Genomic DNA, 26,523 nt, shown 5'->3' on the forward strand with positions numbered 1-26,523 from the left:
GGCACGGGATGCCTGAATGCTGGATAAGCACTTCAAGGAACTTTCTCCCGGTACAAAGGCAGAGCTGAAGTCTGCCCATGACACCACCACCTTCAGCTGCTGCTGCCTTGGCCTGCAGCAGGGTGCACAGCGAGTGTGTTCCTACAGGAAAAAGGGGATGCAAAAATCGTCCTGCAAACTGAGCAAGGGTTAGAAAAGCTCAGATGCCCACCAAGCACATGTTCCTCCCTGCATCCTCTGTGGCAGGCATGGCCAGATTGGACACCATTGGTGTTATGCCAGTGCCTGGCTGGGGAAATCAATTGTGGGGAGCTGATGGTTCTGGCAGGAGGTGCAGGCATCCTTGGGAGCATGGCTGGATCAGTTGGTGACCCTCATCTGGAGTGTGATTTTAACCCTAGAGGCTCCTACTGTTTGGGACTGACAGAGCAGAGGTGAGGGATGGAGTGATGCTGAAGGTGTTCCCCGGCAGTAACCCCCTGCCTGCTCTTTTCATCAAGCCTGGCAAGAGTGCCCTTTATTTCACACCCCACAGATCTGCACTTGCTGCTCTAGGAGCACATTCATGGCTCCAGCCACAGGAGCCTCATGGCAGAGTTGGGTGGGTGTTTTAGAGTGAATTATCTCCACTGTTTGAAATGTGCCTGTTTGCCAAGCTGAATCTCTAACTGCTTTCCAGTCCAGTATTGCAGCCATTCCCCAGTGTTCCCAGCCCTACCTGACTGTCATCACGGATGTGCTGGGCTCCCTTCTTTCCATCTCCTTAACAAGGTTGTGTGCCTTGAGATCCCTTCTCCCTCCTGTGTTGTGGTTGCATCCTCCACCCAACAGCAAAGCCCTGGGATGGGGATGGGCAGGCTGGGCTCCAAACCCAGCAGCAGGAACTGCTCTTAATTGATAGCTCCATCTGAACAGGCTTTGCTTTCCAAGTGGGGGAAACTCAGAAACGTGGCCTGATTTTCTTACCTTAAGCCACAAGACCTTTTCTAGTGAGCAGGGCCAGCAGCGACTGCACCCCACAGCTCCGCACCCTGCCCTGCTGCCTCTCCACCTCACCTTTGCCTTTTTGCTCTTTTTCCTCCCTCATTCTTCTGTAAACCTTGTCCAGGTCTGATCCAGAGGAGATAATGCAGTGTTTGTCTCCAGCTCCTGAGCATCCCCATCTCCCAGTGCACCCTCTAAGGACATGCTGGGCATCACTACTGTCCCCAACCATCCCCCACATGCAATGGGCTTGGACCCTGCTGCCATCTGATGCCACCTTTCAAGGTGCTGAAGTCAAATTAGGGTAAGTAGTTATATTTGGCTGACCTCTGCCTTGCCAATCTTTCTATCATTCAAAGGCAATTTAGCCTGTTCATTCTTAACAAGTTGCTATTGATTGAATAATCTCTGTTATTAGCATTGGGGTAGAATTTGCTCCTTGGTTTATTTTATTATTGGGTTGGGTCTGGGTTGGTTTTTTTTTGCTGGTTAGCTTAAACCTGCTTCTATTTTGCCCTGCTATAACTGCTCCTGCAATTACAGTAACAAAATATGAGCAGATACTTGATTAAGCCTTGCAGAGATTATTACAAAGCAAGGCCTCCTTCCAAATGCACATATTTCAGAGGGAACAAGCATAAAGGAGCCTGCATGTATGAATTCCTAGGATCTGCAAGCACAATTTATCCTTGCAGGTCAATAGCTCATATTGTCTGCTCTGCCAAATTGTTCAAACATATATAATGCTCTCAAAACATTGCTTAATTAGATTCCAGAGAACATCGACACACAAACAAAAGATATTAATATCAAGGATTTCAGCATCAAATGGAGTTTACACAGATCAAAGAACATTTTTGGTGCAAAGAGGTTATGCATGTGACAGGTTGTTACTCCACAAGTGAGGAATATGACAAGAGGAGGGGGGAAAGTGGTGATCAGAGAGCGGAGCACAAAGAGCAGTGAGTAGAGACTCGTGAGGGCCACGAGGAAGATGAAGCTGTAGAAACAGAGAAAGGGAGGTGAGTGGAGAGGAAGGGAGAGCACCTGGCAAAAAACAGTGCCAGACTCTGTGGCAAAGCTGAGGGAGCTGAGGTTGTTTAGCCTGGAGAAGAGGAGGCTCAGGGGAGACCTTGTTGCTGTCTACAACTACCTGAGGGGAGGTTGTGGCCAGGGGGAGGTTGCTCTCTTCTCTCAGGTGGCCAGCACCAGAACAAGAGGACACAGCCTCAGGCTGTGCCAGGGGAAATTTAGGCTGGAGGTGAGGAGAAAGTTCTTCACTGAGAGAGTCATTGGGCACTGGAATGGGCTGCCCGGGGAGGTGGTGGAGTCGCCGTCCCTGGAGCTGTTCAAGGCAGGACTGGACGTGGCACTTGGTGCCATGGTCTGGCCTTGAGCTCTGTGGTAAAGGGTTGGACTTGATGATCTGTGAGGTCTCTTCCAACCTTGCTGATACTGTGATACTGTGATACTGTGATACTGTAATATAGAATCATAGAATCAACCAAGTTGGAAGAGACCTCCAAGCTCATCCAGTCCAACCTAGCACCCAGCCCTGTCCAATCAACTCGACCATGGCACTATATGGGGGAATTGCTGCTGTAGGGTAGGATAAGTCTTGGTCCCTTTCCTAGGGTGACACATTAAGAGCAAGATCCAAAACTAGAAAATGTCTCTGTAGGCAAAATCTTCCTTAAAAATAATGGCCAAGGTCTGGAAAGAGAATTGGTCCCTAGGTAGGAGCCTTCTGCTGCTTAGCCATTTGATTTGGTCTGTGTTGCTTGAAACTGGGATGAGGCAGAGAAGAGGTAAAGGAAAGGGATGTCATGAAGTGACAGGTTGAAGTCAGAGGTGAGTTGTCAGAAGATGCTGAGTCCTAACCAGGCCTGGGATCTTGCAGGGGCAATAATTAAAGAATCATAGAATCAATAAGATAGGAAAGGGGGACAATAAGAGTTAATAGTTGTCTGTCCTGAGTCTCACAAATGCTGGTGAGAGCAAGTTACATATCTGTGCATGTCCAGTGTGGGGGAAACTGATGGGCTCCATGGATGTCCTGTCCCCATCACCTTGAAATAGCCACAGTGAGCAGATTGGTGGAGCCTCAGTGGTCCTGGGACAAGCAGGACTGCCCCAGAGCTGCAGCCTGAGCTGGGAATGTTTTCATTCCAGTCAACAGGATCTTATTTTATCTCGTTCACAGTGCCTGGAGAAGAAGATTATTCTCCAGTAGCTAACATGGAGCTTAAGAAGGGAACTGGAAAAAAAGCAAGCATGGGATGTATATGTAAGGATAGAATCATAGAATCAGTCAGGGTTGGAAGGGACCACAAGGATCAGACAGTTCCAACACCCTGCCATGCCCAGGGACACCCTACCCTAGAGCAGGCTGCACACAGCCTCAGCCAGCCTGGCCTGAAACACCTCCAGCCATGGGGCCTCAACCACCTCCCTGGGCAACCCATTCCAGCCTCTCACCACTCTCATGCTCAACAACTTCCTCCTCATGTCCAGCCTGAGTCTCCCCACCTCCATCTTTGCTCCATTCCCCCAGTCGTGGCACTCCCTGAGAGCCTAAAAAGTCCCTCCCCAGATTTTTTGTAGCCCTCTTCAGATCCTGGAAGGCCACAAGAAGGTCACCTGGGAGCCTCCTCTTCTGCAGCCTGCACAGCCCCAACTCTTTCAGTCTGTGCTCACAGCAGAGCTGCTGCAGCCCTCTGAGCATCCTCCTGGCCCTGCTCTGGACACACTCCAGCATCTCCACATCCCTCTTGTAATGGGGGCTCCAGAACTGGATGCAGTACTCCAGGTGGGGTCTCAGCAGAGCAGAGCAGAGCAGAGCAGAGCAGAGCAGAGCAGAGCAGAGCAGAGGGAGAGAATCACCTCCCTGGCCCTGCTGGCCACACTTCTGCTGCTGCAGCCCAGGCTCTGCTTGGCCCTTCAGGCTGCGAGCTCACACTGCTGGCTCACATTGAGCTTCTCGTCCAGCAGCAAGGTAGGCACAATGTATCAGGCCAGGGAAGCAAGCAAACATCTAAAAGAGCAAGCCAAGGGGAAGTCAATAAAATTGACTTAAAATACATATGAATGGGGGGGGGGGGGGAAATTAATAACCCAAAGCTGTATTTAATGTCAATATTGTTGTAGGAGTCTGAGAAATCATAAATAAATAAAAGCAGATGGTGGATTGATCATGCAACACCAAGAAAGACACTTGTGAAGAATATTTCCTTCTCATGGCAGACAGACTCATGTGTGTGTTTCTGGTTTGCTGTAATGAGAGTCATGTTTGCAAACTCCTGCATGTTGAGGAAGAGGTAAACCTCAGTGATTAAGGCTTGTTTTGACACAATTATTTTCTTTTTTTTTTTCTCCTGGAAAGTATTAAGTTCTGTTTCCAAAGCATTCCACCTGCCTATTACACCATAGATCACAGCAACCTGCCAAGCCCTCTGTAAATTATTCAAAAATCTGCTGACAAATTAAGGAGCAGCATTTTAAAGCCTGGGTAATTTGCAGCATTATTGAAGAGCAGCCTGTCCCTTCCCAACCAGCACTGAAAGCAAACTGTCCCCCTCGCTGCTGACAAGGGAAGGATTAGCCTCAGCCAAGTGCTGGCTGAGCTGCTGGGACCTGCACCTTGGGCCTGAGGGATGCTGAGGGCTTCCAGAGCAAAATCCAGCGAGGAAGCTCAGCTCCTCTCCCTGTGAGGAGAGGCTGAGGGAGCTGGGGGTGTGCAGCCTGCAGAAGAGGAGGCTCAGGGCAGAGCTCATTGCTGCCTACAACTCCCTGAAGGGAGGCTGTAGCCAGGTGGGGTTGGGCTCATCTAGGCAACCAGCCATAGAACAAGGGGACACAGTCTCGAGTTGTGTCAGGGCAGGTCGAGGCTGGATGTTAGGAGGAAGTTGTTGGCAGAGAGAGTGATTGGCATTGGAATGGGCTGCCCAGGGAGGTGGTGGAGCTGCCATCCCTGGAGGTGTTGAAGCCAAGCCTGGGTGAGGCACTTAGTGCCATGGTCTGGTTGACTGGATAGGGCTGGGTGCTAGATTGGCCTGGATGATCTTGGAGGTCTCTTCCAACCTGGTTGATTCTATGACTCTCCTTGTCTGACTTAGGGGTGAAGCCTGTAGAGTGCACCTGGGGATCCTGAGGGTCTTTTCCAACCTGAAGGTTTCCTGTGGTTCTGTGAACTTTGCATCTGTCAGTTTCTCTGTGTGGATTGTGCACCACAGAGTCACAGAATGTTAGGGGCTGGAAGGGACCTCAAAAGAGCCAATAGGACCCTGGGGTGCATTAAGAAGAGTGTGTCCAGCAGATCAAGGGAGGTTCTGTCCCTCTACTCTGCCCTGGTGAGACCTAATCTTGAGTACCACGTTCAGTTTTGGGCTCCTCAGTTTAAGAGGGACAGGGATCTGCTAGAGAGGGTCCTGCAGAGGGCTACAAGGATGATGAGGGGATTGGAGCACTGCCTGGTGAGGAGAGGCTGAGGGACCTGGGGCTGTTTAGGCTGGAGAAGAGAAGACTGAGAGGGGATTTGATAAATGTTTATAAGTACCTGAGGGCTGCCAGGAGTGAGGGGACAGGCTCTGCTCACTGCTCCCTGGGATAGGACAAGGAGCAATGGATAGAAGCTGCAGCACAGGAGGCTCCACCTCAACACAAGGGGGAACTTCTTTCCTGTAAGGGTCCCAGAGCACTGGCACAGGCTGCCCAGAGAGGTTGTGGAGTCTCCTTCTCTGGAGCCTTTCCAGTCCTGTCTGGATGTGTTCCTGTGTGACCTGAGCTAGATTGTATGGCCCTGCTCTGGCAGTGGGGCTGGACTCAATGATCTCTTTGGGTCCCTTCCAACCCCTAACATCCTGTGACCTTGATCCTGTGACCTTGTGATCTAGTCCATGCACCCTGACAGAGCAGGATCACCTAGACCAGATCACACAGGAATGAATGTGGGTCTTGAATATCTCCAGAGAGGGAAACTCCACAACACCCCTGGGCAGCCTGTTCCAGTGCATGGTAATATCTCACTTAAAAAGCTGGGAAGAGAGGAAGGTGCATCACAATGAGCTACGTATTTCTGACACAGAGGCTTACTATTAGGCATACACTTGCTGAAAAGTCTGATTTTGATTGGGTTCTCTCATTAAATAGGTCCTTAGTTATACTTCAGGTGCAAAGACCAAGCAACTTGTTTGTCTCTCTCTCACCAGTTCTCATTGCTGTGGTGTGCAGCCTTCAGAGACTGAAACATCATCCTTAACATCCCAGCAGAAGTGCATTATCTGTCTTAAAATGTAACTCCTATTGGTAAAATCCACATGTGAGCAGGAAGGAAGTGGCTAGGCACAAAATTGTCAGAGCATGTTTAGTTATGTGCCATTTTGATCCTGACTTTTTATCTCCTCATCAATGGGAAACAAACAACTTTTGGGTTTCTTCTCACAGGGCTGTGTGTATAGTTGTGCCAGTATGTCCCACCGTGGCAGTCAGAGAAAGAAATGAAGGTACAGGAGCAGAGAGGTGTCCCTGTGGAATGAAGTTTGTGGGTCACTTTGGGCCACTGAGCTGAAGGAGGTTGGTGCATGGCTCCAGGAGCAGAGCTCTTCACAGAATCACAGAATGTTAAGAGGCTAAAAGAGACCTGCAGAGATCATTGAGTCCAACCCTCCCTGCCAAAAGCAAGATCACCCAGGGTAGTCCACCAAGGAACACATCCAAGTGGGGTTTGAAAGTCTCCTCACTTTTCCTCCACAACCTCTCTGGACAGCCTGTTCCAGTGCTCTGTCACCCTCACTGTAAAGAAGTTTCTCCTCATGTTGAGGTGAAACCTTCTATATTCCAGTTTGTAGCCATTGCTCCATGTCTTATTACTATGCACCACCCAAAAGAGCTTGCCACCCTCCACTTGCCACCCACCCCTCAGGTATTTGTACACATTGAGCATCTCACCTCTCAACCTTCTCTTCTCCAGACCAAACGGCCCCAGGGCTCTCCATCCAGTTTCTCCTCATAGGGAAGATGCTCAAGAGCCCTACTCGTTCCCCTGGCTCTCCACTGGACTCTCTCCAGCAGGTCCCTGTCTCTCTTGAATTGGGGAGCCCAAAACTGGACACAGTACTGCAGGTGTGGTCTCACCAGGGCAGAGTAGAGGGGGAGAAGAACCTCCCCAGACCTACTGGCTGCACTTTTCTTGATGCACCCGAGGATGGCATTGGCCCTCTTGGCCACAAGAGCCCATTGCTGTCCCATGGAGAACTTCTGAAGGACCTCATGCTTTCTGTATATGTATATATATCTATATGAAGTTTATTTTCATTTTTATTTCTTTGTTTTCCTCTCTATTTCCTCATTTTTCCCTCTTAGGTGTGGCTTGCTCTTCTTCAGCCAATATAGTGAGCCGGTGAAGATGTCTGGTTACTGCTCTGAGCAGAAATGACAAAGGCTTGGCCACCAAAAGGCTGATTTCAGTGCAAACACCACAGTCCAGTTCTCTCTCTTGGTTTTTTTTTTTTTATCTCACTTCTCTCCCACCTCCCTCCTTTCCTCTCCATCTCTTATTTCTCTCCATCTTCTCCCTTTTCTTTCCATCTCTCTCCTTTCCTCTCCATCTCCTGTTTTCTCCCATCTTCCTCCCTTTCTTTCCATCTCTCTCCTTTCCTCTCCATCTCTTTTCTCCCATCTTCCTCCCTTTCTTTCCATCTCCTTCCTTTCCTCTCCATCTTCCCCTTGCCCCCCATCTTCCTCCTTTCCACTCCACCTCTTTCCTTTTCCCCCATCTTTCTCGTTTCATCTCTATCTCTATCCTCTCTTTCTTTCAGCACCATCCCCCCTTCCCTCCCCTTCCCTGCTCCACCCCCCATTTCCCCTGTTTTCCTCCCCAAACCCAGAGCACCTGGGCTCTGTTGGAATCTCCTCCTACCCCAGGTGTGACCACTTTGCCCTCCCTGCCCACTCCCCTTTTTAATCGACCCCAGGAAAGGCAGCAGCCCTAAGCTTGCCCAACTGGGCAGAGGGATCCTCCTCCTGGCATCACTGGTGAGTGCCCATGGTGCACACTGGGTGAATGGTGGAGGGGATCTAAAGGCCGGGGGGCCTGGTGGCCCCCCGGTTAGGTAGGATTAGCCTTTATGACCATGAACTGTTTGTACCTTACTGACCATGTTTCTGCATGCCTTAAGCCATCCATGTTTAGAAAGCCTCTGTTGTAGCCTTCAAGATGGGTTGCTTTGCATTTTGACTCCTTTCTGATGCCATGGACCTGCCAGGAAAATGTTGCCTGCTTAGAGGGAGCTCTCATGGAACACTCATATGTGAGATGGACATTGCATACTTTAGGAGATAGAACAGAATCTGCCAGGTTGGAAGAGACCTCCAAGCTCATCCAGTCCAACCTAGCACCCAGCCCTACCCAGTCAACTAGACCATGGCACTAAGTGCCAGGAGATGCTGAGCTGCCTCCTGACTATGGTCTGCTCCTGTGGACTTGCCCTTTTCTTCTTGAAAGGGTGCAGAGAAAGCCATTTATCACTGTCACAGTTTGCATCTTGTCTCAAACCTGATTGTATAGATCAAGACTTGGGTGTTCTTCTTGATGGGCTCCTCAGTTCAGGAGAGATGTTGAGGTCCTGGAACGTGTCCAGAGAAGGGTGATGAAGCTGGTGAAGGGCCTGGAACACAAACCCTATGAGGAGAGGCTGAGGGAGCTGGGGGTGTGCAGCCTGCAGAAGAGGAGGCTCAGGGCAGAGCTCATTGCTGTCTACAACTACCTGAAGGGAGGCTGTAGCCAGGTAGGGGTTGGTCTCTTCTCCCAGACAACCATCAACAGAACAAGGGAACAGAGTCTCAAGTTGTGCTGGGGGAAGTATAGGCTGGATGTTAGGAGGAAGTTGTTGTCAGAGAGAGTGATTGGCATTGGAATGGACTGCCCAGGGAGGTGGTGGAGGCACTGTCCCTGGAGGTGTTCAAGAAAAGCCTGGCTGAGGCACTTAGTGCCATGGTCTGGTTGACTGGATAGGGCTGGCTGCTAGGTTGGGCTGGCTGATCTTGGAGGTCTCTTCCAACCTGGTTGATTCTATGAATCAAACAAAGCATTCCAAAGTACTGCTAAGTGTTTGCTCCTCGTGGCCATGAGCCTCTTCAGCTTGGGAACAGCAGCAGTGTAGGGACAGGAGCCCTTTGTGTTAAGCCAGCAGGTAAGGAGATCCTGTCCCCCAGCGAAAAAGAAGGACCAGTCAGTCCATTGTGACAGGATGCAGACACACAACGTGTGTAGGGAAGGATGCTGCCTGCCAGGCAGAAGCAGGAGAGGCTGAGGAGGGATTTGGCTGAGGGTTAGGGAATCCTGAAGGCGGGGGATAAACTGGATGCAGCACGGCCATTCACCAAATCCTGTAATAGAAGAATAAGGGGCACTCGACTGAAAACAGTGAGAGATTAAGTTTGAGGTAGATAAAAGAAAGCACTTCTGGACACGGCAGGTAGTGAACTTTGGGAACTTGCTGCCACAGGAGGAAAAGGGGATTAGACAAACTGATGGAAACAGCTTAGAAGTGGCAGCTAAAATCCCTGGGCAGGGATGCACCCTCCAGCATCCTTGCCAAGACAGCTCGGGGAGCTGGAGAGCGCAAGGGGGATGGGAAGTGACCTGAGTAGCACTCTCTCCATAAACAGCATTCCCCACTATGCCCATCAGAGACAACATGCCAGGATGGACACCCAACTCCATAGAGCCAGCCAGGGCACCCTGTTCACCGAGCTGCCTGGCAAGAGCATTTCTGCTGCAGTGCGCAAATGCCAGCTTGCACGGGGCTGGCACACTTCCCATGCCAGGCGTGCAAAGGCCATTGCCCTGCAGCTTTCTGCACCGAGGGGCAAGTGGCACAGCTGTGGCAGTGCTTCTCACCCCCCCATCCTCTTGGCGGGGGGCTCTGCTGTCCCCCTTAACTCTGCATCCTTCCCATGCTGTTCTGAGCCCCAGTGATGGCAGCTGCCCGGAGACTACCTCGCCGCTGCGACATAAGATGCATGGATCAATTAACGCAGTTGCTGGGTTTCGCTTTTGAATCAATTAACTGGAACTGAAATTAACTAAAAATATCCTTTGCTTATTAACAGACTGAACTAATTGCAATAAAAGGCATGGAAAAGAGGGGGGGGGGGGGAGGGAAGGAAAGAAAGAAAGGGGAGAGGGGGAAAGGAGAAGCCCAGAGATGCTGTTTGTCACAGCGCATCTCCGTCCTCATCCTTGTTGCAAATATTGCTCGTTTGCTAAGCGGACTAACGACTCCTCCACCCCCAAATCGATAGTGTCAGCCCGCGGTGAGGAGGCTACACTTCCCACCAACCCCAGCACACTCTGTGGGGCTGCGATGGGACCTGGCTGGGACCCGCTCTTGGTCTCTAAAAGCTCTCCTGCCCCGGCTGCTCCACGGGGCCTGGCAGTGTGCAGCCCTCTTTGTCTCAGCTTTCTTCCCTTTGTTTCTGGCTCCTGTTCTTTGTTTGCCTGCTTTTTCCTCCCCCCCCCCCCTTCTTTTTTCATCCATCATTTGTCTGTTGGCCTTTCCTTCTTCATGCGTGCTCTCACCCCATCCCAAGGGTTTCCATCCATCCCCCCTAACCCCTTCTTTCTTCCCCTTTCCACCATCCTCTTCCCTATCCCTCCATCTGCAGTACTATCCCACTCCTTCTCTCTGTCTTCCCAGCTGCAATTAGAGCTAATCAGATACCTGAGCAGCTCTGCAAAGCTATTAGTGGCTTCCCACTCATCCCCGAGGGAGGTGAGCAGAGCTGGACAATTAGGCTTTTCCATGCAGCCCCCAGTCTGATAAACACAATAAACACCATGAGATGATGGGCACATCTCTGCTGCTGGTGGGGCCGTGCTGGGCATCCCTGGCCGTGCTGCTGGTTGTCCCGTGGCTGGACTTGGCATGTGGGATGCTCCCAGAGAGGCCAGGCAGCCACCCTCTTCCTACCCCTGCTCCTGGTCACCGTGTTTTAGGAGCCTGGAGGGTGCTTTTGGGGGGGCTGGGGGGATGTGGTGTGGGGGGGGTGTGTGTGCAGCCTCTGGTGCAGGGCCAGGGCTCAGCATTTGTTGCAGAGCATTTCCCCGCTCGCTCGGCAGCCCAGTGCACCCCTCCTGCTGCTGGATCTATGAGCTGTGTGTGTGTTTTGTAATTAAGCAGTTAATTGCACTGGAGTTCTTGATTAGCTTTGGGGGATGGTAATGTTCTAGCAGGATGAGATGTTGTGTACAGTTCAGAATCATTTACAGAAATTGGAGCTAATTTTGCTGTCTGTGCTTATTACTGCATTAATTTAATTTGGGTTGCTTTTAGCTCATTAACACATCTAATTAATTCGTTGACATCACTATTAAGATGTCTCTTTGAAATTGGCGTCTCCAGATAATCAGGATGGAAGAGGCTGACAGATCAGGCGCGAAGCTGACTGGGAAAATGGGGAAGGGGGAGGGAGAAAAGAAAACCAAACCCAAAGACTAATGAATTTTCTATCAGAATCAGAGGGATTGTCTGAGTTGGCATCAGAGAGGCAGAGACAGAGTTAGCAAGACAGGGAAAGGGCAGAGAAAGACAGCAGTGGAAGAGGGAGAACAGTTCTTCCCGAAATATCTGTTAGGAGAGCAAGCAAGAGGTGTGAGAGGGCAAGAAATACTCTTGAGCAAACTGACATCAGGGCAGCATATTTTTCTGCTGTCTCTGGCTTAAGGTGTTTAAGGCCAGGCTGGATGAGGCTCTGGCCAACCTGATCTAGGGTAGGGTGTCCCTGGTTGGAACTGGATGATCCTTGTGGACCCTTCCAACCCTGTGGTTTTCTCTGGTGGCCTTTTGGCTGCATTCATTTTGTTTTTCCTCTTTTCTTTTCTGCACCACAGCTGATTTTTACCATCCTGGGCCTGGGGGATGTGCTCTGCCCCTCCTGCTGCTGTGGCTCCTGCTCTGCTGAAGACCTGGGAAGGCTGTGAGGATGAGAGACAACCCTGCCCCAGACTGCAGTGAGTTCAGGGGATGGATGGACAGTTGCAAGCAATTAAATTACTGTCATTTAATGAGCTAGCACATATCAGCAGAGCTTCAGTATCTGGCTACACACTGGCCCAGCTGCATTTGTGAAACCAAACAGCTTAGCTAAAGCTGCCTTCACGGTGCTTGGAGCTAGCAGAAAAGAGCCATCCTGTGGGTTTGGAGGGGCAGTTGTTGCTCACTTGATTGGGTGGAAAGTTACTGCAAGACCGTTCCCATTAGGCACTTAGTGCCATGGTCTAGTCGACTGGCTAGGGCTGGGGGATAGGTTGGACTGGATGATCTTGAAGGTCTCTTCCAACCTGGTTGATTCTATGATGATGATTCCCTGAACCAGGATCTGCTGGTCTCGTCACAGTATCACCAAGGTTGGAAGAGACCTCACAGATCATCAAGTCCAACCCTTTACCACAGAGCTCAAGGACAGACCATGGCACCAAGTGCCACGTCCAATCCTGCCTTGAACTGCCCCAGGGACGGCGACTCCACCACCTCCCCGGGCAGCCCATTCCAGTGTCCAATGACTCTCTCAGGGAAGAACTTTCTCCTCACCTCCAGCCTAAATTTCCCCTGGCACAGCCTGAGGCTGTGTCCTCTCGTTCTGGCGCTGGCCACCTGAGAGAAGAGAGCAACCTCCTCCTGGCCACAACCACCCCTCAGGTAGTTGTAGACAGCAATGAGGTCTCCCCTGAGCCTCCTCTTCTCCAGGCTAACCAATCCCAGTTCACTCAGCCTCTCCTCGTAGGGCTGTGCTCAAGGCCTCTCCCCAGCCTCGTTGCCCTTCTCTGGACATGCTCAAGCATCTCAATGTCCACTGGCAGCAAAACCAGAGTGCTGTACTCCTTGCTATACACAGCACTCAATTGGACTGCTCCAGCCTGCAAGCCTGGACCCTGCTTTGCGCAGGTGGCTGCTGACCACCCGATGACTGCCACAGAAGCCCTCTCTGGTGCCTGTGGGCCCTCTCAGGCAGCGTGCTCGATCTGGACTGACCAAGCAGCACAGCCACATTGCATCATTACCACCTGAAGTCTACCACCTAGCTGTCACTAGATCTATTTTCCTGCTTATGCTTTTGGAGAGCAAATATTGAGGCTTTTGACCAGTGAGTAGCTGAACTCTCTTTACTCAACTTTGTAAATGTGTGTGTGCTCGACCTTTCAGCAGCAGTTTGTGCTGCAAGGCTCTCCACTTAGAAACCTTTCTAAAGGTTTTTCCCAAGTCATTTAATTTGACTCCATACATTCTGCAGAACAGTTTTACCAACCCCATCATAGAATCTGTCTGTATTAGTTGTAAGTAAGTTTGGGGAAGTTTTCTTTGTGTAATTAATAAACTATTTAATGATTATTTTTACATCAGCCTCATTACAATTCACTCCTAACCCAGATTCAAACCCCTCCTTAACAGAGGGAAGAGAGTTGGAGAGCACAGCTGGCTAAAGGCACACAAGGCAGGAGAGTGGAGGGCACAGAGGGCAGAAATATCATGGGCAGAATAAAACCAGGAAGGCACAACTCCCTTGTGTGAGAGAAGGAAGCTGGGGGAGTCCTTGTGTTGGAGAGATTTACTGAAAGGTGAGGGAACACCTGGGGAGCAGGTAGGAAAACACTGGACAGGGCCCCTTTCTTCTCTCTTTGCCCCTCTGATATGCATCTTTGCTAGGTGCGGAGCCTGCAAGCACGTCCCTCAGCACCCAGTGAGCTCTTCATCCTTTTGGGTTTTCACTGTTTTCATCTTATTCTGTGGTGCTCTGAGTGTTGCCTGCCCCTCCACACTCTTGTGAAAATCACCCAGACTAGACTCATCTGATCTGGAAGTTAAAGAATTAAGCTGTATTTACAGCTTGACACAAACAGATATTCACAATCTGTACAGCTATAGACAGCAATATACCAGTTAAAAAGGTAATACAGAAACACAACAGCCCTCTCAGAAAGCAGAATCCCCAGCAGGGGCTCCCAACCACCTTTCCACCCCTCTACCTTATCCCAGTCTTTGCCTTACATTCAAGGTGAGTTTGGAGAATCAGCCAGGGGGGTTAGGAAGCAGATGGATTAGTTAAGCAGCAAGTTAGAGAAGTGCAGGCAGCCAGAGAGAGCAACTACTCTGTTATCTATGTTTATGTTCTTCTTGTTATCCATCTCAGCAAGCCTATGAGTGCAGCAGACCACCACTGTTTCCTTTTCACAGCCTGTAATCTAATTCCTCTCACTAAAATATCCCAGCCAGGCTCAAACTAGCACACATTCCCTTGTCCCTCCCCAGATTTGCCTAGAAGTGTCTGACCAGCACAGTGCAGAGCCAGGAGCTAAGGAAGCTTGAGTACAGCCAGGCTGCTGTGGCAGAAAGCTCTACCCTCTTCCAGACCCACATTCCCAAAGCCACAGGGGTCACAGACATGAGCAGGGAAGGGAAGAGACACAGTTATGTGTCAGAGTTGATTATGCAGAAGATACAACCAACTGTAGAAGACACAACCTCTTTCCATTCCTGTTCCTGGTGACAAGTGGGAGAGAAGCAGAAGACACTGTCCCAAAGCCTCTTTGCCTGTGGGTTTAGCCTTTTTGGATTCCCAGGACCCCCAGGTTTTCACAGGGCATATGCAGACCCTTCCCTGTGCTTAAAATCTGTGCTGACTGCCAGCAAGCCAGCTTCTCTCATTTACCTTCCCCAACCCCTGAGGGGTCTCTCTGGAGTCTGTAGGCAACACATGGAAACCACCAATGCAGTTAACACACTCCCAACAGTGTGCTGGATGTGCCAGCCAGCACTCTTGTTTCTGGGAGCCTTTTCAGTACTGTTAGTAACATTATCTGGGCTACAAGCATAATGCTGCCATCCCACCATCCCTCTGCCCCTCTCAAGGGAGGTGCCATGAGGATGAAGGCAGCAGAAGGAGCATTTTCACAGGGAAGAGCTATCCTGCAGAAAGGCTTTTGTAAAATGGCTTCAAACTAATTAATTTTAAAAGGAAAGAAAATCTCAAGTTGCAGCAGGGAGGCCCTTGTGGAGGGAGAGGATGGTTTTAAAGGCTCTGTAGATTGCAACTTAGTCCATTGGTGGTCCTTGAAAGCCCTGATCAGGGCACTGCCCCTCTTGTTGAACCTGAGCAGGTCAGCCCTATGCCACTCACTCTAGAGACATCCCTGCCCTCATTAGATTTCTTGTCTGTGTGCCCTCTCAGGCTGGAAAAGCCAAATGGAGACAGCAATTTCTTCTTCACAGCGATTTCAAGTCTTGCTGAGCATGAGAATCAGGGGGGGAGATTGCAGGCAGGACAGCTGGACCTTGAGAAAGGAGACTCCAAGCAGTCTCCAGGCAGGTTCTAGGTGATGGTGGGAGGTTGCAGAGATTCAGTCTCTGTCATCACTTTCTCTGCTCAGACCTGTGTCCAGTTCTGGGCCTCTCATTTCAAGAAAGATGTTGAGGTGCTGGAACATGTCCAGAGAAGGGCAACAAAGCTGGTGAGGGGCCTGAAGCACAAATCCTATGAGGAGAGGTTGAGGGAGCTGGGGTTGTTTAGCCTGGAGAAGAGGAGGCTCAGGGGTGATCTTATTACTGTCTACAACTACCTGAAGGGGCATTGTAGCCAGGTGGGGGTTGGCCTCTTCTCCCAGGCAACCAGCAATAGAACAAGGGGACACAGTCTCAAGTTGTGCCAGGGTAGGTATAGGCTGGATGTTAGAAGAAGTTCTTCACAGAGAGAGTGATTGACATTGGAATGGGCTGCCCAGGGAGGTGGTGGAGGCACCGTCCCTGGGGGTGTTCAAGAAAAGCCTGGATGAGGCACTTAGTGCCATGGTCTGGTTGACTGGATAGGGCTGGGTGATAGGTTGGACTGGATGATCTTGGAGGTCTCTTCCAACCTGGTTGATTCTATGGTTCTATGATTCACAGAATCAACCAGGTTGGAAGAGACCTCTAGGATCACCCAGTCCAACCTAGCACCTGACCCTTCTAATTAACTAAACCATGGCACTAAGTGTCCCATCCAGCCTCCTCTTCTACACCTCCAGGGATGATGACTCCACCACCTCCCTGGGCAGCCCATTCCAATGCCAATCACTCTCTCTGCTAACAAATTCCTCCTACCATCCAGCCTAGACCTCCCTCCTTGGATTCCTATACATACTGCTGGGATTCCTTGTCCAACAATGGGGTTAGGATGGAGCTTTTTGTAGGTTTCCTCTTCTACTTGTGATATGGGAGGGGGAAATATATAGAGTATCACCACACCCTCAGTGTAACAAATAGAGGCAGTCAAATCTTTCCCCTGTGCACCACCAGGCTTAACCTGTGAGGGACATCAGGTTGATTCCCTCCAAAGCTGAGCTGCAGCTTCCACCTGGAAAAGTTTACTCCAATTCCTCTTCAAGGGAGGAATATTAGAAACTCGACTCTTTAGCACTTCATTAAACACTTTAGTTTAATAACATCCTCCAGGGAATCCCAATCTGGACCACGTGAGCCAGGAGTAAACAGCTGCATCAATTAACCCCATCATCTCGAGGGTGCTATTAGAAGGTGAGATACCCTTAGAAAGTGCATATGCCTGCAATTAGGCTTAAAATACTTATGTGTCAATAGCTTTAGTTATTTGTGCTCTCTGCTATTGATCTTGCTTATGTTTCTCACGTTAAACAGTCTTTCTTACTTCATCAATAAATTAAGTGCTCTTTAGATTTACTCACTTTTCTTATTAAAGGGTGCTAACTCCCAAGCTTCTGACCCCCTGGCCTGGCTCTCTCTGAGGTGAAGGGCTCCAACCCTTTTCACAGCTCTATCTTGCTTTTGTTTCAGGAGCTGGGGAGAGTAGCAATGGGAAAAGAAATATAGGATGTGCTGGTCTGGCTTGCCCAGCAGCAGAGCTGAACAGGGCAGAGGAGGTGTTGGGGTTGGCTTTGCTGCATGTGCCACTTTACATGTTTGTTTCTCTTGACTAGCTCAGATTCAGAGGAGAAGACCAACTTTTGCCACCAACAACATAACAGGATTTCTGCCACACAGGGATTTGAGGAAGTGGAATGATCTACAAGGCCTTGTAGAAGCTGAGGGTCTCCCTGGTTTGTATTTCCATTAAAAGCTTTAGGAAGAGCTTTAAATGCTCTGAAATTACAACTGAGCAGGTGGGAAGCAGTGATGCCAACAGTCACCTCACCAGAAACTGGTGTGGGGAGGTGAAGGGTTGGTCCTCTGCAGTTCCTCCTCCATGATGTCTATCAGCCTTGTTACTGATTGTACCTCTTCCTTCAGATGATTTGGTCCCAAACCAGGGGTGTGCAGAGGCAGAAATGTGATAGTGCTCAGTGGTTTTGGCTGGAAGCTGGGACTGCTCTGGAATGAAAATAGACATGTTTGACCTGGAGAAGAGGAGGCTCAGGCAGACCTCATTGCTGTCTACAACTACCTGAAGGGAGGCTGTAGCCAGGTGGGGTTGGGCTCTTCTGCCAGACAACCAGCAATAGAACAAGGGGACACAGTCTCAAGTTGTGTCAGGGGAAGTCTAGGCTGGATGTTAGGAGGAAGTTCTTCACAGAAAAAGTGATTGACATTGGAATGGGCTGCCCAGGGAGGTGGTGGAGTCACCATCACTGGGACTGTTCAAGAGAAGACTGGATGGGGCAGTTAGTGCCATGATCTGGTTGACTGGCTAGGGCCGGGGGATAGGTTGGACTGGATGATCTTGGAGGTCTCTTCCAACCTGGTTGATTCTATGAAATGATGGAGAGATATTTACCTGCAAAACTGGTTGAGAAAGAGGGCTTGAGGAAGAGGAAAGGTTTATGCTTGTTCCTTCTTCAAAGCCAGGCTTTGGGGTCCACATTCTTACTACTATGGAAGCAGACCAAGGCTGAGATCCTATACAGAGTAAGAGCTGTATTAAGTGCTGCACTTAGTGCCATGGTCTAGTTGACTGGATAGGGCTGGGGGATAGGTTGGACTGGCTGATCTTGGCACTCTCTTCCAACCTAGTTGATTCTATGATTCTGTGATTCTAAGGGTTTGAGGACACTGGAGAAAACAGCAGCTCTTGCCAAGGACTGGTAGCATCACACACTGAAAATATCTATTGTCCTTTTGATTCTTGAAGTTCTTCAGTTGTCCTTGAAGACCTGCTGGTGTTCTGTGAAGAAATGGCACAGTTATTTTCAGGGCAAAGAATTGCTGATTGGGGTTGGCCCCAACTTTTCTGTGCTAGGCTTAAAGAATGTTGTGTTTCGTGAGAAGCATGGGGGGAATAAAAAGAATCATAGAATCAACCAGGTTGGAAGAGACCTCCAAGATCATCCAGGCCAACCTAGCATCCAGCCCTATCCAGTCAACCAGACCATGGCACTAAGTGCCTCATCCAGGCTTGACTTCAACACCTCCAGGGACAGTGACTCCACCACCTCCCTGGGCAGCCCATTCCAATGCCAATCACTCTCTCTGCCAACAACTTCCTCCTAACATCCAGCCTCGACCTACCCCGGCACAACTTGAGACTCTGTCCCCTTGTTCTGTTGCTGCTTGCCTGGCAGAAGAGCCCAACCCCACCTGGCTACAGCCTCCCTTCAGGTAGTTGCAGACAGCAATGAGCTCTGCCCTGAGCCTTCTCTTCTGCAGGCTGCACACCCCCAGCTCCCCCAGCCTCTCCTCACAGGGCTCTGCTCCAGGCCCCTCACCAGCTTTGTTGCCCTTCTCTGGACACCTTCCAGCACCTCAACATCTCTCTTGAATTGAGGAGCCCAGAACTGGACACAGCACTCAAGGTGTGGCCTGAGCAGTGCTGAGTACGGGGGAAAGTACAGAAAGAAAACCTCAGGTATTGAAGAGAGCAGTCTTTGAGCCTGCATGGTTTAGTTTGCTGCTCTGCTCCCATCTGGTGTGTACTGGTGCATGCAAAATCTTCTTTCTGACCAGGCTCTCCTGACCAAAGGGAGGCCAGCAGGCTCTTGTTGTTACAATTAAGCCATGTGCTACTTTCCATAACTCATTAGCCTTTTACTTTCTGGATTAATTCAATGTGCAGATAATGTCACAAATTAAATATCAGTAGACTTCTATTGAGGATTAAGAGGCAGTAAAAGCATATCACTGTGTCTTCTCTTTGCTTTGCACAACTGTGGTTAGTCCAGTGTAGCAAGTGGTTAGTTAACTACCCAGTGCCTTACTGACTTCTCTCCTCTACTGTTCTCTTCTTGTACTGGGAAGAGAAAAACCACAGCTACACATGTAGAAGCGGAGCTATGCAAAATGAATCTCCCTCTTAGCACTGGCATTTAGTGCCATGGTCTAGTTGACTGGCTAGGGCTGGGTTCTAGTTTGGACTGGATGATCTTGGTGGTCTCTTCCAACCTGGTTGATTCTATGATTGCTTAAACCATCCTGGGCATCTCTAGTGTTGCTGCAGAGGTGATGCAGAAGAGCAAGCTTGGGAAAAGGGCACAATGTCCAATTGCAGACAAAGATCTCCTTGAAGGTCCCAGCACCTCTCCATGAGGTTGTAGTTGTGGGTTTGGGAGCCACGGTGGGCACTGCAATGCCAACATCAGCCCAAAGTTTTTAACTTCAGAGGTATTTGTGGCATCAGTGTGGGAGGCTGTAACCAGGTGGGGTTGGTCTCTTCTGCCAGGCAACCAGCAACAGAAGAAGGGGACAGAGTGTCAAGTTCTGCCAGGGGAGGTTTAGGCTGGATGTTAAGAGGAAGCTGTTGTCAGAGAGAGTGATTGGCATTGGAATGGGCTGCCCAGGGAGGTGGTGGAGTCACTGTTCCTGGAGGTGTTCAAGAGGTGACTGGATGAAGCACTTGGTGTCATGATCTGGTTGATTGGCCGGGGCTGGGTGCTAGGCTGGACTGGAGTATCAACCTGCTCGATTCTATGATTCTATGAATAGCCTGGATGAGGCACTTAGTGCCATGGTCTGGTTGATTGACTAGGGCTGAGTGCTAGCTTGGCCTGGATGATCTTGGAGGTCCCTTTCCAACCTGGTTGATTCTGTGACATTTGCAAGCAAAATGGGTGCAGCTTTCTTTCCGTGCACCAAAGTGGAGGCAAATTTCAATCTAATAATGTAAAGCAGCAATAACCATTATAATTAATTTATATAAAAGACATTATAAAATTACACTTGATGCATTTAAATCCCATCCAGGAGCAGCGCTCGTTTTCCAGTTAAGCTATGGGCTGCGCGAAGGCAGACGGGGAAAGAGGTATTTCAATATTTCTTATGATTTTATATTCCTTCTAATATCTCTCATGCTAATTTCATTATGCAACAGAGTCGGCACAGTGATGTAATTATTGAAAAGTAATTTTGCAATAAATGGATTTAAATGTGTTCGAGTCCATTGTAAATTCAATCTCTTGGTAAAGGTGGATTGAACAGGCAGGAGAAAAAAGGGAGCGGGGATGCTGCAGGATGAAAGCTGAGAAGTCCTGGGCATCCCATGTCGAGCATCTGCTTACACCAACTAATAACATCCACTTCAGATGGAAACTGAAAAAAAATCCCCACCCATTCCAAAGTGCAGCGTTCTACACTGAGGAAGAAGTTCTTCAGAGAGAGAGTGATTGGCACTGGAATGGGCTGCCCAGGGCGGTGGTGGAATCACTGTCCCTGGAGGTGTTCAAGAGAAGACTGGATGAGGCACTTGGTGCCATGGTCTGGTTGCTTGGGTAGGGCTGGGTGATAGGTTGGACTGGGTTGTGATGGTTTGGGGGTTACCCCACCCCCCCACACTTTTGAATTTGCCCCAGCTAACTCAGACGGACCTTGGGAATATAGATGAAGCAATTTATTTACAGCTAGCAGAATTTACAAGCAGCTATTTACAATATATACAGTTATATACAATTATATACAGAAATATACAAAGGATAAACAATACAAAAGCACAACTCCCCTCCCAGAAACCTGAGTCCCCAGGAGGGGCTCTCAAACCACCCCAACACCTCCCCCCGGCCCTCTCAACCTTACCCCAGTCCTCAGGAAGAAAAGAGGTGCAGCCAAAAGGTTAGGGAGCAGGGTTAGTAGGAGCAGGGTTAATGAGATGTGACCAGGTCTAAGGCAAAAGCAAGAGAGAGAAACAAAATGGAGAAAGTTTTCTTCTTCTTCCCAGAGCTCTCAGCGAGACTGTGAGAGAAGTTGACATCAATTGTTTTCATTTCACTGCCCGTTATCTAGTTCTTCTACCAAAACATTCCAGCTTGCTTCAAACTAGCACATGGGTGATCTTGGAGATCTCTTCCAACCTGGTTGATTCTGTGATTCTTTTCTTTCCTCCTTCTAAGAGAGGCAACATTCAATGATTCTTTGGCCACAACAATCCCAAACTGGGATAGGCTTGGGACAGAGTGGCTGAGAGTAGCCAGACAGAGAGGAACTGGGAGAAGTGGTAGATAGTAACTGAACATGAGCCAGCAGTGTGCCCAGGTGGCCAGCAGAGCAAATGGCATCCTGGCCTGGATCAGGAGCAGTGTGGCCAACAGGACAAGGGAGGTTCTTCTGCCCCTGTACTCAGCACTGCTCAGGCCACAGCTTGAGTGCTGTGTCCAGTTCTGGGCTCCTCAATTCAAGAGAGATGTTGAGGTACTGGAAGGTGTCCAGAGAAGGGCAACAAAGCTGGTGAGGGGCCTGGAGCACAGCCCTGTGAGGAGAGGCTGAGGGAGCTGGGGGTGTGCAGCCTGCAGAAGAGGAGGCTCAGGGCAGACCTCATTGCTGTCTACAACTCCCTGAAGGGAGGCTGTAGCCAGGTGGGGTTGGGCTCTTCTGCCAGGCAAGCAGCAACAGAAGAAGGGGACACAGTCTCGAGACATGCCAGGGGAGGTCTAGGCTGGATGTTAGGAGGAAGTTGTTGTCAGAGAGAGTGATTTGCATTGGAATGGGCTGCCCAGGAAATCGCCATCCCTGGAGGTGTTGAAGCAAAGCCTGTCTGGGGCACTTAGTGCCATGGTCTGGTTGATTGGTCAGGGCTGGGTGCTAGGTTGGCCTGGATGATCTTGGAGGTCTCTTCTAACCTGGGTGATTCTATGATTATATGGAAGTGCTCCCCACACTGGCCTCCCTCCCCTTCAGTCCCTTGGAGCCGCTGCTTGCAGAGGGCACTTCCAACCTTCTGGAAATTTTGGATGGGGCAAGTCTCCTCCCAGCACGAGGCACTGCCTTTGCTGGGTGTCTGTGCCTCTCTTAGCAAAGTGAGTCCTGTGTGGGTGTCTTAGTCTGGATTAAGGGCTCAGTTACTGGGCAGGGACATAAAGATATTCTTCTGCATAAGACATGGGAGATGTGATTTCTATTCCTGGCTCTGTCAGAGACTTCCTGTGTGATACTGGGCAAGCAGCATATCATCTCTGCGCTTCCATTTCCTCATCTGCACAATAGGGATAAAGAGTGCTTCCCTGGCTCATGAGTAAAATTAATGTAACATATGTAAAGTGCATGTATATCCCCAGATGAAAGGTGCCATTGTAATAATATTCAAATTATTATGGGAAAGAGATAAAGCCACCAACCCCTGCTAAATGATCGTCTTGCTTTTCACCAGATGCATGAGATCCACGCCGAGCGTGATAAGAAAACCTCAGATGTCAAGTGGTTTAGAGTCAGGCTCTGCTCATGAAACAGAGCTGGCTGTGCCTTTTAAGTGGAGGATGAGACAGTGAAGAATTTGGAGCTTGTAAAGTTGTTGCTGTGGTTAAAGCTGTCCTGGTTTAATGGATGCTGCTGTTCGGCTAGGGGAGAAGCCTGGGGGATGTGTCACTTAATAGCCAAATCAGCACCTTGCAGCCAGACTGAAATCATAAGGGAGGTGGTGGAGTCACCGTCCCTGGAGGTGGGCAAGAAAAGCCTGGATGAGGCACTTAGTGCCATGGTCTGGTTGACCGGCATGGGCTGGGTGCTAGGTTGGAGTGGATGAGCTTGGAGGTCTCTTACAACCTGATTCTATGATCTAGTTGATTGTACAGGGCTGGGCGATAGGTTGGGCTGGATGATCTTGGAGGTCTCTTCCAACCTGGTTGATTCTATGATTCTCTGAGTCTGTCTTTTTTCCAGTCCAGGAAGGATTAAGCACCCAACTCCTGCTGACTTTTGGAAAGAGGAAACAGCAGCAGGCCTGCCCTGCCCATCCCTTCTCTAGAGTGCCTGTAACACCATTACATACCCTCTGCAGATATCATAGAATCATAGAATCAGTCAGGGTTGGAAGGGACCACAAGGATCAGCCAATTCCAACCCTCCTGCCATGGGCAGGGACACCCTACCCTACCCTACAGCAGGCTGCACACAGCCTCAGACAGCCTGGCCTTAAACACCTCCAGCCATGGGGCCTCAACCACCTCCCTGGGCAACCCATTCCAGCCTCTCACCACTCTCATGCTCAACAACTTCCTCCTCCCGGCCAGGCTGATGTGAATCAAAGTGCTCAAACGGTGCTGTTTGTTTTTTCTGACCCCTTTTGGCTGCATACAAGTTTGGGATATCCCAGAAAGGTCATGCACAGCTGGAGGTGCCAAAGGGGAGATTGGATGAACTGGCTTAGTAGGAATACTTAACCCAGGAGGCTTAAATTGGACCTTTACCTAGAGGCAAAGGAAATAGCTCTGCTGTCACTTGTAGAGCATGAGTTCATCCTGCATTGGAAGGACAGTCAGGGCTAAAGCACCGAGGTGATGCTATCTTTCCTCTGCTGTCCTTTGTGCATCTCCTTTTCTTCCACAGCACAGCTGCAAAGTGTGTTTGGGCAGCGCCAAGACCTCTGCCCCCTGAGCAGGGCACGGAGGCTCTTGGCAATCTGTTTGTATCCCAGCAAGGCTGGCAGCAGCAGGCAGACATTTGTGTGTTTTCTCTGAAGCAAATGTGCCTCCTGGAGTGTCTTCCTTTGTGAAGGAGGTGCTGGCTTGGCCTCCAGAGGAGCTATGTTGGGGAATCACTTGAAACCTGGACTCACAAGAGGTTTGACTCCAAAACTGCTGTGCCAGTCTCTTCTGGCACCATTGTAGAGTTGCCCAGCACCAAATGCTCAATTATAGACAAAATTGAATTTACAATTTGCTTTTGGGCAATGTGTAAATTGGCCCTTCATTGATTATTAATGAAGTGCTAATTGCTCTTTGCAACCAATTTTTATGCAAATGCTATTAGTGCTCTTTGCACAATCCTGCAATTTACAGTTTTACATTTGGAAGGGCCTGGTGAAGAGATGTGAAAAGATGACAGCTTGTCCTGAAAGAAAACAAGAAGGGGAGGAGGGGCAAGAAAAGAACTTGCAAAAACTTGGGAGTAGCAAAATAACACCATTAGGAAGGAGAAAACATTAAAAAAACCTGCCAAGGAACAAACCAACCTTCCCTCCTTTATTGATTGTTACAGATTCAGCGTTGACAGGGGTTGTTCTGAATGTAACAGGATCCCACGGCAGATGCAAACCAGACTCCAGGCATGTGCTGTGTGTTTCACGGTGGAGGTCACTGCATGAATTTGCCTGTGATAAAAACACTGAGGAGAGGCTGCCAGCCTGGGGAGCTGGGGGCTTTTCTTGGGGGCAAATGACAGCAAATGTCTACAACTACCTGAAGGGAGGTTGTAGTCAGCTGGGGGTTGGGCTCTTCTCCCAGGCATGAGATTTAACAAGGCCAAGTGCAGGGGTCTACATTTTGGCCACAACAACCCCAAGCAGTGCTACAGGCTGGGGACAGAGTGGCTGAGAGCAGCCAGGCAGAGAGGGACCTGGGGGTGCTGGGAGAGAGTAGCTGAAGATGAGGCAGCAGTGCCCAGGGGGCCAAGAGAGCCAATGGCATCCTGGCCTGGATCAGGAAGAATGTGGCCAGCAGGACAAGGGAGGTTCTTCTACCACTGTACTCAGCACTGCTCAGGCCACAGCTTGAGTGCTGTGTCCAGTTCTGGGCTCCTCAATTCAAGAGAGATGTTGAGGTGCTGGAAGGTGTCCAGAGAAGGGTGAGGAAACTGGTGAGGGGCCTGGAGCACTTGAGGCTGTGTCCCCTTGTTCTGTTGCTGCTTGCCTGGCAGAAGAGACCAACCTCACCTGGCTACAGCCTCCCTTCAGCAATGAGCTCTGCCCTGAGCCCCCTCTTCCTCAGGCTGCATATCCCCAGCTCCCTCAGCCTCTCCTCATCAGGCAGTGCTCCAGTCCCCTAATCACCCTCAGTGGGGCACCACTCCTGCCTGTTCCTGGCATGGTTAGTGCTAATGCAGGGCACACAGGGGTGCTGGGGCACCAGAGGCATGGAGGATGGCTGGAGATGGCAGCTGTGTTTCCCCCAGGACCTGCCTGCTGTAAGGCCCTGCACAGAACAGTGTCTCACTCTTTTCTACAGCACTGCACCCAGTGCTGCAGGGAGCCCTTCCCCATGCCTGTCCCCATGCCTGACCCTGATCTCAGCAGCAACTGTGGGCACCTTGACGCACTCCCACCCACCCTCCACTCTGACCACCCTGCTGACCCTCTGACCCCTAAACTGGGCTGCATTGAGAGCACTGTGCCTTGGAGAACTGCAGCTGCCTGAGCCATCCCCGGGCTCTGCCTCAGGGAAGTGTTCAGAGGAGGTTTTACAGCTACTCAGAGCCGTGTCAAGGGATGTGCACACAGGCACCACCAGTGTCGTGTGGACAGACCAGCCAGGCAATATTTTCCAGAGGAGACAGATCTAAGAAAACTGATTTTTCATTCCTGGAGAGCTGTTTGGATGTGATTTGGAGGTGGTGTTGCTTTGCCTTGGCTTCGGGAGACACAATCTACTTCTTCAGGGTGGATGTGGTCCTAGTCTGGATGTGATGAGGAGCCAGATGTGACAGCTGAGGGTTCAGGAGATGGGAAGATAACCAAACCATCCCAGAGGTAGCAGCAACCCAGCCACCTCCCCCCAAAATAATTCTGCTTGCAGCCTGGAGTGAAATATTCTTTGTGCCTGGGAGGAAGAGCTTTCTTAGCCTAGAAAAAAAACAAGGAGCTGAGCTTGGCCTTGTCTCAAGGTGGTGAGGCTGGGCAAGTCTCCTGGTACTTTAAGGTGGGTGTAGCAACACTCACAGCCCACCACAAGCAATGCTCAGGCTGTAAACAGCCAGGGGCCCCCCCAAAAGGCAGATGTCAGTGCCACTCTCCCCACTCCCAGCAAAGAGGGTTGCAGCTTCCATTTAAATAACTGTTGCCAGGGTTTCAGCAGTGCCTCATTCATCTCCCAGACAGGAGCCCTTGTTGGCAGGGGGCTGTCTGGGGACCCTCCCCCCCCTTCCTGTGTTGCCAGGGCACCTCGACCAGAGGGATCATCTTCTAAACCTCCTTCTGCTCCTTCCACTTGCCTTTTGCTTCCCAAAACGCTCCTGCTGGGTTGGCAGAGTCCCTCTGTGCCCCTTGGCTCTGTGGGCAGACAGGGTACATACGCACAGGAGTGTGCTGACTGCACCCCAGAAAGGCTCTGCTCTTCCACAGTGGGTGGGCTTTTGTGTCTTTGCTCTTTGTTTCAGCAGAGATGGAGGGAGAGGCCATTTTCCTGAG

At 50.2% G+C, this 26,523-nt stretch overlaps 1 long non-coding RNA gene across 1 annotated transcript; it reads left to right on the top strand.

The window, feature by feature from the left end:
* Window positions 1-7,912: 7,912 nt before the first annotated feature.
* LOC135180357 (uncharacterized) lies at window positions 7,913-13,379 on the top strand. The gene is made up of 3 exons (XR_010304408.1): window positions 7,913-8,016; window positions 11,876-11,995; window positions 12,930-13,379. It is a non-coding gene; the product is annotated as an uncharacterized LOC135180357 (long non-coding RNA).
* Window positions 13,380-26,523: the final 13,144 nt, after the last annotated feature.

Source organism: Pogoniulus pusillus, chromosome 13, assembly GCF_015220805.1.
Source record: "Pogoniulus pusillus isolate bPogPus1 chromosome 13, bPogPus1.pri, whole genome shotgun sequence".
Classification (NCBI taxonomy): domain Eukaryota; kingdom Metazoa; phylum Chordata; class Aves; order Piciformes; family Lybiidae; genus Pogoniulus; species Pogoniulus pusillus.